Source organism: Haplochromis burtoni, unplaced genomic scaffold (assembly GCF_018398535.1).
Source record: "Haplochromis burtoni strain Fernald_Lab_line unplaced genomic scaffold, NCSU_Asbu1 Contig_1086, whole genome shotgun sequence".
NCBI lineage: Eukaryota > Metazoa > Chordata > Actinopteri > Cichliformes > Cichlidae > Haplochromis > Haplochromis burtoni.
In genome coordinates this window covers 66,485-77,281 of record NW_024583447.1, presented here as the reverse complement: position 1 = coordinate 77,281, position 10,797 = coordinate 66,485, and the positions used below count along the sequence as shown (strand labels likewise).

At 47.0% G+C, this 10,797-nt stretch overlaps 1 pseudogene; it reads right to left on the bottom strand.

Moving 5' to 3' along the window:
- Positions 1-5,271: 5,271 nt before the first annotated feature.
- On the bottom strand, positions 5,272-6,329 carry LOC102307017 (annotated as a pseudogene).
- Between the last annotated feature and the right edge of the window lie 4,468 nt (positions 6,330-10,797).

The following is a 10,797-nucleotide window of genomic DNA, read 5'->3' as shown; positions in this document are numbered from 1 at the left end:
TAGCTAAAAGAGCCCTCATTAATTTGATCATATTTGATTCATGTCCTGGGATTCATCTATTCCTGGGACAGATGACAGCGTGAAGAAATTTCCAAACCTGGGTGCATCACTTTGGGTAACTTGTATCAAAAACAAAAAATGATTTCAAGCAGCCATCAACAGACCTTAGATTGCTGCAAAAAGCAGAAACAAATCTATTTTCTGGTACCAGGCAAGATGGGTTACTTTGGTGCCGAATTCTTCTTCCCGATAGAACAAAGCCTTTTCCTGACATTGCCTAGACACCACTTCAGAAATCCAGTTGCTGGCCTATGTGTTCTGCAAGGGCTAACCATGTGTCCTGTAATTTTTAAACAAAAGAAAAGGGTCAATAAATTAGGATTTAAAAGATTATCTGCAGTTGTTTGGTTAATGTCAAGATGTTTGTAATCCTGCAGCAGTGAGCTCCAACACTATGGCCTGATAGATTGAGTTTATTTACAAGAAATACTCACTTTTCTCCATAGTGCTCCGTTAAGTGTAAAATAAGTATTTTGGACCCTCCATTTTTCATGTGTGGATATGTGCTCTCAAGACTGGCAACCAAAGATTCCCCCTCATGTGTACCTCACAGATGTTCTAAAGTTAAACAATTAAAGTTAAAAAATTTTTAGTGTTAATTTTAGAATAATTGAATCTACTTGTGATGGCTGCAGTTACAGCCACACAGGGTTAATATCTACCGAACATCAGTGTTACATATACATAATCAAAGGAGCTTTCAAAGAAAAGCGTCTGGACTTCTTACATATATATAAGTTCCAAAAAAATAAAAAATAAGCAAGTGTGAATGCACAGTTTGTGTACCCTGGACTGATCATTCGGACTATTAAGTCAGTGTCTGTGAAGTAATGACAGGCTGCTTTCACCCAGTGTCATAGAGTAGGTAGCTGTTGGGTCTGTGTTTTCACAAACCCCGCTAATTCTAGAGACTTATTCATCATGAAGAAAACAAGACAGTCGATCGATCGATTACTTGTGCAAGGGAGGCCTCTCATCTGTGTCCAGCACGACAAATGACCTCGATGAGTGGCCTCCTCTCGCTGCCTTTTATTGACAAACTTCAAACAATAGTTTACAAAACACCTCCCCTTGCAACCCCCTTTGGTTACAAAGACAAGGACTGTATGTAAATGTATATGTGTGAACTTCTGTAAGAGTGTGTGTGTGTGTGTGTGTGTGTGTGTGTGTGTGTGTGTATGTGTGTGTTGTGTGTGTGTGTGTGTGTGTGTGTGTGTGTGTGTGTGTCAGACCTCCTGCTGACCAAAGGGTCGTAAACGCAGGAAGCTTACATCAAAAGAAGCAGATCTTCCAGATAGGATGTATCTGCAATAAAACATTACAGCCCCCACCAGAACCTCGAGAATCTGGGGGGAAGGACAGTGGAATTTCTTTCATCAGAGTTAAAACACTGTACAAATGGTAAACATAAAAATGACAAACATTTAACAATTTAACTCTAACAGTAGCACTGCCTCCATCTAAGTGCAGAGCAGATTAGCTGTATACTGAGCAGGGTCTGAGTGCAGCCAACATTCTCAGCACCACCAGGTTAACCCTTTAACACCTTAGCCTTTTGTTTTGACTAAGAACCAAAAGGCTTAATAAGGCTAAATGATATTCAGGAGTCAGTAATTTTTTTTGTTGTTGTTGTTTTTAAAAAAAAAAAAGATTATACTTTGGTTACATGTAAACTTATGATGGCAGACCTTAAAGCTACCGAGATCTCCAAGTGAGGATCGAAGATGGTGGCTAAATATTGGTTGTGGCAGTGTTGCCATCACGTTTGTATTAGTAGCAAGCAAGCTAAGTGCAGGGATGCACGTGCCCTTTGCGCGGTCTAATGATCGAGGGAAAAAAGGGGGTCAAGGTAACCTTAAAAAATCTAGCCTTAAAAAATCTTAATGGGACAAATTATCATTTCCTTTATATTTTAAAATGAAAAGATGTTGTTATCAACATAAAGGTAATTTAGGTTAAATTAAATAATGACATTAAATAATAAATTTTTTTATTATTAAATAATTAAATAGTTTACATAGACTGTGTTCCTTTTTTTATTTTTATTTTTTACCTTTTTCCCACAAATGCAACACCCTATCTCATACTTTCTTTGTTCTGTATACAGTGATCTCTAAACGGTTTGTCAAACAGAGCAACATCAGCCTCATTTCAAATTATAGCTTTAAACGATGATATCAAGCATTTTTAAGTAGAAATAACTTTCATCATCACAACCCAGCTGGTGTTATCTGTTAAAATACCTTTAATGAGTAGGTAAAGTTCTAAATTAAACCAATAAAGTGCATAATCAATCATCATGATTTTTTAACTATTAGAATTTACTTTTTACTTACCATGTTTTATTTCATAGTAGTGGAGAAGTCCAGTGATATCTGATCAGGTCACAGTCTAATTGAAAAAGGCAGTTTGTGATTAATGATCTGGCTTCTTCTGAGGCTTATTTTCAACCCAAACATTTGGGTAAAATTTTGACCCAATATTTTATCAAAGCTGCCCAACCTATGACCCAACAGAATTAGTCAAGCTGTGGAGTGAATTGAAGAACCCGGCACATTACCAACCCAACTCTTGAGTCATGACTTTTGAACCAATATTGGTCACAATAAGCCAACTTACGAACCTACAGCTTTTACCCAGCAGTTGAGTTAGGAATATAACCCAGCATATTTAAGAGTGCATAAATACTCCTAATAGAGCTCTCAGGTCAGGAGACCAGGCATTTGCGATTGCTGCGCCCAAACTTTGGAACAGTCTGCCTCTTCAAATTAGGATCTCTCCAACACTCGACATTTTAAAAGCCTGTCTGACAACAAATTTTTACTCTTTAGCTTTTAATTGTGTGTGTTTGTTCTACTTTTTTACTTTTTTACTATGCACAGCACTTTTGTCAGCCTGTGTTGTTTTTAAATGTCCTTATAATAAATTGGTTGATTGATTGATTGATTGATTAAACCTAACCCTGACCTGTCTCCCCAATGTGACGTTTGTGTAATGTATGTATGGATGGAAGTGGTCCAGTTTCACTGAAGGCAACTCGTGAGGTATCTGCAAGAACTGGTAGGTATATTTTAGTTTTGCTTATTTATTTAGACATAGGCTCCACATGCTAAAGGCAGTATGGAGATGTAATCAAATGCCATCGAATGAAAAGGCAGATAGAGTTGCAAAGGAGGCCGTAAAACATGGGGTGGTTGACATGGCTGTTAGTTTTGGCCAAGCAGAGATAAGGAGTATGGTAAGGCAAGATATGAGAGCAAGATGGCAAAAGCAGTGTGAGGAGGAAAGGAAGGGACGATGGTTGTATAAGATTCAAAGGAGGGAGGAATGAGAAACGCAGGACGGACTAGGAGGGAGGAGGTGATCATATCCAGACTGACATTTGGACATACTGGCTTGAATAATACATTATTCATGATCGGGAAACATAGTACCGGAAAATGTGATTACTGTGGGGTAGAGGAAACTATAGAACATGTCATGTTGCAGTGTCAGAGGTATCAGGTTGAGAGGAGACAATTGATTCAAAATCTCAGTAACCGACAAATCGAACTGGGTCTTGTTGATTTGTTGCGAAAGGAATCGGGAAGTAAACGTTATCAGGCCTTATTTCAGTTTTTAAAAGAGGGGGACGTGTTTGGAAGGATTTGAGGATTTATTTATTTATTTTTTGAGCGTCGTTCCAGACCATACTCCATACCAGTTGGTGGCGGTAATGCACCTTTCAGTTGTTTGCCAACTGCCAATACAAATGTAAGAAAGAAGAATCAAATGCCATCTACTCTGAATTATCAGGCTGGAACGCCGTAAGTTACTTTATATGCCAGTTTATACAGATAACTTTGGATATTAATGTATATTTTGCTAACATGAATGTTTTAGTGAGAGTAATGCACTTTATTGATGTAAATATGCTTCTGCCTGTTGAGATGGAGTTTATTTTCTGTCATTTCAGTTTTCACCACATGTTCATGGAGACAATTAAACAAGCTGCAACTAAACTCCAGGGTCTTCATTTGTGGTTTAAGTCGGTGTCCCCAACATCCTTGTTGAAAACACTACAGTAGTCGATAAAATATGTGTTATTTATAGCAGGTGAAACTGTCCAAAGTACACCAATTTTATTGATCATAAACAGATTAAGGGACATTAAACTTCCAGAAACATCCAGCATATAAACCAAAACAACCATTAGATTGGTTGAGTGTGGTGAGTAAAGCATGCATTTCTGAGCAAATAAAATATTTCCTGTATCATTTTGTTACCGTATAAATGAGGAAGTCTGATAAAAAAAAAATCTCTCTTAAAAATCATAATAAAAGATATTTAATGATATCCAAAGGTATTCAGCTTACTAAAAACAAACCAATCAAACTCCAGTGTATTGCTACATTTAATTAATTTAAGACTGATAAAGAATGCTGAATAGGAGTAGAAGTATATTTTAAACTTATAATTCTAGATTATAATGAAAAATTAAGGTTTATACTTATGCAAGAAATGTAGCGACACGTTTATTTACAGCACTATATTTTTTAGACACAAACTTTCAAACAGAAGTTCTAACATAAACCTACCCACTCTGTCTATTTCAATTTAATGAACTCTGCTGTGTCTCCTCGCTCAAAAAGCATAAGTCCAGCATAGAGCGGCTGAGTGAATGTGGTCTGGATTCTGTGGAGGAGAGTCATGGTTTCAGAGACGCTGTAGAAAGACAGAATACCTGCTCTGTGATCCAGGTACACTCCTAATGTGGAAGCCTCGGGACCTGAGAGCTCAGTTTGGACTTTGTTGTAGAAAAATTTACAACTCTTGCTATCACAACTTAATGCCCAAGATTTGTAATTTAACCCAAATACACAATCATTTAGCCTCCCTGCTCTGCTGATATTCTTGTATGAAACTGCTACATAAACTTTTCCTCTCCACTTCACCTCCCAGTAACAACGTCCAGTCAGACTCTCTTTACTCAGGACCTGCCAACAAGGAAGAAATCTGTCTGGATGATCAGAATAAGACTGTTGTTGTTCCTTAAATGTTGCTTTTCTGTTCCTCTCAGACAATAACAGATGTGTGTTTGCTGTATTTGGATCCAGTGTGATTGCACATGAATATTTTAAGAATTCATCTCTTGTCTTTGGCTCTGGTTGTGGTGGTGACAATAAAACATCCACCATAGTCACCACCCGTGAGATGTTTGTTAATTCCTCTCTCAGAATGTCCTGTAGTTTATCTCTGGTCTCTGACACAGCTGCTTTCACATCCTCAAAGTAGCTCAGAGGATGAATATTGATGCTGGATGAGTGTGTAGACTCACTGAGTGCTGACAGTGAGGGGTAGTTGTGTAGAAACTGGTTGTGATCCTCTGTGTGTGAGAGCTGCTCCAGCTCGCCGTCTTTCCTCTTCAGCTCAGCGATCTCCTGCTCCAGCTTCTCCTGAAGCTCTTTGACTCGACTCACTTCAGTTTCCTGCTGGGATCTGACCTGCTGCTTCACATCAGAGCTTCTTTTCTGGATGAGACGGATCAGCTCAGTGAACATCTTCTCACTGTCCTCCACTGCTTTATCAGCAGAGCCATTGATGGCCTCCACCTCCTGTTGAAGCAGCTTCACATCTTTCTCTCGCTCCTGGATTCTCTGCTGGATGTTTAGTCGTCTCACCTCGAGCTCCTTCTGCTTCTCAGTCCTTTCTGCTGCAGCTGGGACTGTTTCATGGCCTTTATGTTCATCCATCAAGCAGAGATAACAGATACTCTGCTGATCAGTACGACAGAAAATCTTCATCACCTCATCATGACGAGAGCAGATGTTGTCCTGGAGCTTCTTGGAGGGGGCCACCAGCTTGTGTTTCTTTAATGGAGCTGCATCATAGTGAGGTTGGAGGTGTTTCTCACAGTAAGAGGCCAGACAGATAAACAGGACTTGATGGCTTTCAGCTTCCTCCCAGTGCAGACATCACAGGCCACATCTTCAGGTCCAGCATAGCAGTGATCAGCTGGAGCAGCTTGGAGTCCAGTCTTCTTCAGCTGCTCCACTAAAGCTGCTAACATGGTGTTTTTCTCCAGGACAGGCTTTGGAATGAAAGCTTTCCTGCAGTGGTGGCAGCTGTGGATTTTCTTGTTTTTCTCTTCTTCATCCCAGAAACCTTTAATACAGTTCATGCAGTAGTTGTGTCCACAGGGAATAGTTACTGGATCCTTTAGTAGATCCAAACAGAGTGAACAAGATAATCTTTTTGAATCTTGCTGATTTCCTCTCTGCGCCATTTCACCTCTCAGCAACAATGATTGGCTGTAGAATAGAGTGGATACCCAGCTGTGTGCAGGAAAAAGCACAGTTTGAACTTTGGAAGCAGCTTGTCCCTCTTATAAACTTTATAATCTGTACTTTGAAAGTTTTAAGCCATAAAAGTTTAACATGTGATCATACAGGATCACAGGAGACTAAATCGCTTTGTATGAACTTTGAGTAGAGTTTTTTTGTCCATGCAATGTCTTTACAATTAGATGTGCTTTATTTAGGTCAAAATAAAATTTCTGTGTTTGTGTTGCAGCCAAAGTATGACAAACAACATAGCTCAATGAAAAAAAATACAACACTTGTCATGGCTCTGTAGGGCATTGTACCCATCCCCTCTCCTTTTGCTTTCCTTGTTCTTGGTCCCTTGCATTTGAATTTGAATTTCTCTCCAGGTCTCAGGTGTTCGTGTGACTGGGGTTTCCAGCAGGCATGGTCAGGAGCTGCAGTTTTATTACGTCTGAGTGTCCTCACCTCATTTCCTAAAGTACTTATGGACAGGCTTTTTTTCTCCTTTCATCACCAAATTATTTAGTTAGCTATGAGTAGTAATATCTAAGTCTAAATGTCTAGTATGTATTTGTGTGTGATTGCCATGTATTTTGGAGAAAGTCCTCAGTGTGCTGAACTCCACTTGCCCTGTGTGGCGGAGGTGTGGTCCCGGGCGCGGCTGCAGGGGAGGAGTGGTGCAGTGGGCTCAACGGGGCGGTGCTGGAGATGCCGGTGAGAACAGCTGATGGCGATTTGGACTGATAATGGTTTCCTTCCCTTTTTATAGGGAGACGGAGAGGAGCGGAGGGAGAGGGAAATCAGCTGGGACCGACAGCTGTCAGACTGTGTTCATATCATAACCTGGGAAAACTATAAATAAATGTGGAAGCTGGTGATAAAGACCTGTGTGTGTGTGTACCTGTGTATAGTGCATTTCACAAGTGGTGCCGAAACCCAGTGTCCGGCCGGCGTGGGGATGTCCGACCCACAGGCTGCGCGGCCCGCCCAGCCTTTGCAGTTTCTGGCGCAGATGCTGGCAGAGATGGCGAAGATGGGCCAAGACCAAGCGGCGGCCCAGCGGGCTCACCTGGCTGCGCTGCAGGAGCAGACGGACCGGCAGACTCTGGTTCTGGAGCGGCTGGTTGGAGCCGCTGCCCCGCCGAAGCCTCCGCCGCTGTCGGTGGCGATGCCCCGGATGGGACGGGGACGACCCCCAGGTTTTCCTGGAGACTTTTCGTGCCACGGCGGAGGCCTGCCAGTGGCCGCAGGTGGAGTGGGCTCCGCGTTTGCTTCCTCTGCTGTCGGGGGAGGCTCAGACGGCGGCCCTGAGTCTGCCGCCGACCTCGAGGAGCAGCTTCCAGGACGTGAGCCGGGCGGTGGTGGACAGGTTGGGGCTCACCGCTGAGGATCATCGCCGGCGGTTCCGGGCCTGTCGGCTAGCCGCGGCGGATTGGCCGTTTGCTTGGGCCCGGCAGCTGCACGACGCGGCGGTGCGCTGGCTGCAGCCGGGATCGTCAGAGGGCGAGACGCTGCTGGTGGACAAGGTGGTGCTGGAGCAGTTTGTGGAGGGGCTGCCTGCGGAGACGGCGAGATGGGTCAGGTGCCACCGTCCCGCGAGTCTGGAGGTGGGGTAACGTTGGCGGAGGACCACCTTGCCGCTAGAGCGGGGGAGCCCGGGGACAGCGGCCGGAGGCCGAACAGACAAGCCCCAGTGCCGGCACCGAGGCGCCGGGTACCTGCGCCAGGGCAGGCAGAGCGGGCGCCGGCGCTGAGCCCCACTAATCCTTTTGCTGCGTTTGTGCCTTCCCAGGGATCAGACATGAGCAGTGCCGCCCCTGAGCCACGGAGAGCAGCACAGACGCCGGGGCAGGAGTGCTGGAAGTGCGGGCAACTGGGACACCTGAGGAGGGACTGTCCTCTGATGGAAGTGGGGCAGGTGTTCCGCGTTGCCGGTGCCCCAGCACCCTCTCCCGGTCCAGGAGGGACATACAGCATTCCGGTAAGGACTCGAGGGGGTATACGCCATGCTTTGGTGGACACGGGCTGCACGCAGACCCTCGTGCACCAAGGCTTGGTTCGCCCCGGGGCATTGCTGGAGGCAGAATGGGTGGAGGTGAAGTGTGTTCATGGTGATGTTCACAGGTATCCCATAGTGCCGCTGTTATTAAAGTATAAGGGCAAAACGCATAGAGTAACGGCTGCGGTTAGCCCGCGCCTGTCGCATCCCCTAATTCTGGGCACGAATTGGCCGGGGTTTCATCACCTGTTAGGGCAGTATGCGGGGATGCGATCACGACCGTTAGTAGCATGTAGTGTCTGCGCGGCGCTCAGCGGTGACGCGGGGTCGTCCGACACTGACTCCGGGGAGGGGGAGACGGCGGGTCCTTCATGGGAAGCCCCGCCGGCTCCGGAGGTTTCCCCCACGGGTGATTTCCCACTGGAGCAGTCTCGTGATGACACCCTACGCTCAGCCTTTGACCAGGTGATTGAGATTGATGGTCACGTGGTGCGCCCTGAAGCCGTGCGGACCTACCCGCGCTTCATTTTATCAAAAGGCTATATCGAGTGAGTCGTGACACTCGCACGGAGGAGACTCACACCCAGCTGTTGGTGCCACAGGGCCGCCGGGAAACGATTTTCCAGGCGGCTCATTATAACCCCATGGCAGGGCATATGGGATACGAAAAAACTCTGGAGCGAATAACGGCCCGATTTTATTGGCCGGGCATCCGAGCGGATGTGCGCCGCTGGTGCGCGTCCTGCCCGGACTGCCAACTTGTTAATCAGCCAGCCATACCAAAAGCGCCTTTGCGCCTGCTCCGACTCATAGAGGTTCCGTTTGAGCGCATTGGTATGGATCTCATCGGGCCGTTTCATCGGAGTGCACGCGGCTACCGCTTTGTATTAGTCCTGGTGGATTATGCAACGCGGTACCCGGAAGCAGTCCCGCTGCGCACCATCTCTGCAAAGAGTGTGGCGCAGGCACTGTTTCAGGTCATCTCCCGAGTCGGAATCCCGAAAGAGATACTGACTGACCAGGGCACGTCGTTTATGTCTCGTACACTGCGGGAACTGTACGAATTACTGGGCATTAAATCTATTAGGACCAGCGTCTACCACCCTCAGACGGATGGGCTGGTGGAGCGGCTGAATAAAACTTTAAAGTCCATGATTCGTATGTTCATTAACGAGGATGAACGCAATTGGGATCGCTGGCTAGACCCTCTGTTATTTGCAGTGTGGGAGGTGCCCCAGGCCTCCACGGGATTTTCTCCCTTTGAATTGCTGTTCGGCCGGAAGCCGCGTGGGGTGCTCGACCTGATTAAAGAAAGCTGGGAGGACGGTCCGAGCCCCGCTAAGAATGAGATTCAGTATGTGTTGGACCTGAGAGCGAAACTCCACACTTTGGGGAGGTTGTCACGGGAGAATTTGCTCCAGGCTCAACAGCGTCAGCAACGCCTGTCCGGTTCGGCCGGACGGCTCCCCAGCGGTGGGGGTGTGTGGCGGAGGTGTGGTCCCGGGCGCAGCTGCAGGGGAGGAGTGGTGCAGTGGGCTCAACGGGGCGGTGCTGGAGATGCCGGTGAGAACAGCTGATGGCGATTTGGACTGTTAATGGTTTCCTTCCCTTTTTATAGGGAGATGGAGAGGAGCGGAGGGAGACCTAGCCCCGTCAGAGCAGAATGAGCTCCAGGCCCTCACTATAGCACTCAAGAGGCGATTTGGGCAGTGGCACTCCACTGATCAGAGCAGGGAGCAGCTGACCAACTGGAGCCGTCGGCCGGGGGAGAGCCTTGGCACCTTTGCAGCGGATGTGTTGCTGTATGCTCGTCGTGGCTACCCGGAGTTCCCAGCAGCCAGTGAGGAGCTTAGCCTGCATGCTTTTCTGCAAGGACCTTTTCCAGAGCGACTTTTTCCAGAAACTCTCCGTGAGGCGCTCCATGAGGCTGAAAGAGCCGAGCTGGTGCTGGCCTCGCGGCCTAACCAGCAGGTGTCCCCCCCAAACTACACCCAACTCAGAGCCGCAGACTGCGACAGGGAGGAGGAAGTCACGAAGATATGCCAGCTGCAGCCCTCAGTGCCCTGAAGTTGTCCCTGTCGACCGACCGACCGCTGCTGCCGGTGCGATAAGCCTGGCCACGTGGCGCGCGACTACCTGGCGCCCGCCCCGAAGACCAGAACTATGTGGCCTCAGGGAAGCGAGAGGGGGAATGGTGCAGTGCGGGGACCACCGCTCCAGCTTCCTGCCCCCCTCCAGGAATGATGCACGGTTGTGGGCCTAGTTGGGCACCTCAAGGGACTCTACCTGAGCTGCTGTGTTGAGGACCAGCCCTGCCGGGCCCTGGTGGGCACAGGGTCCATCATTTCCCTAATACGACCTGGTGTGCTCCCTGGAACATCCGGGCCGCTTGTGATGGGTTGATCGCCCACCGACACCCAGCTGATGACGGTG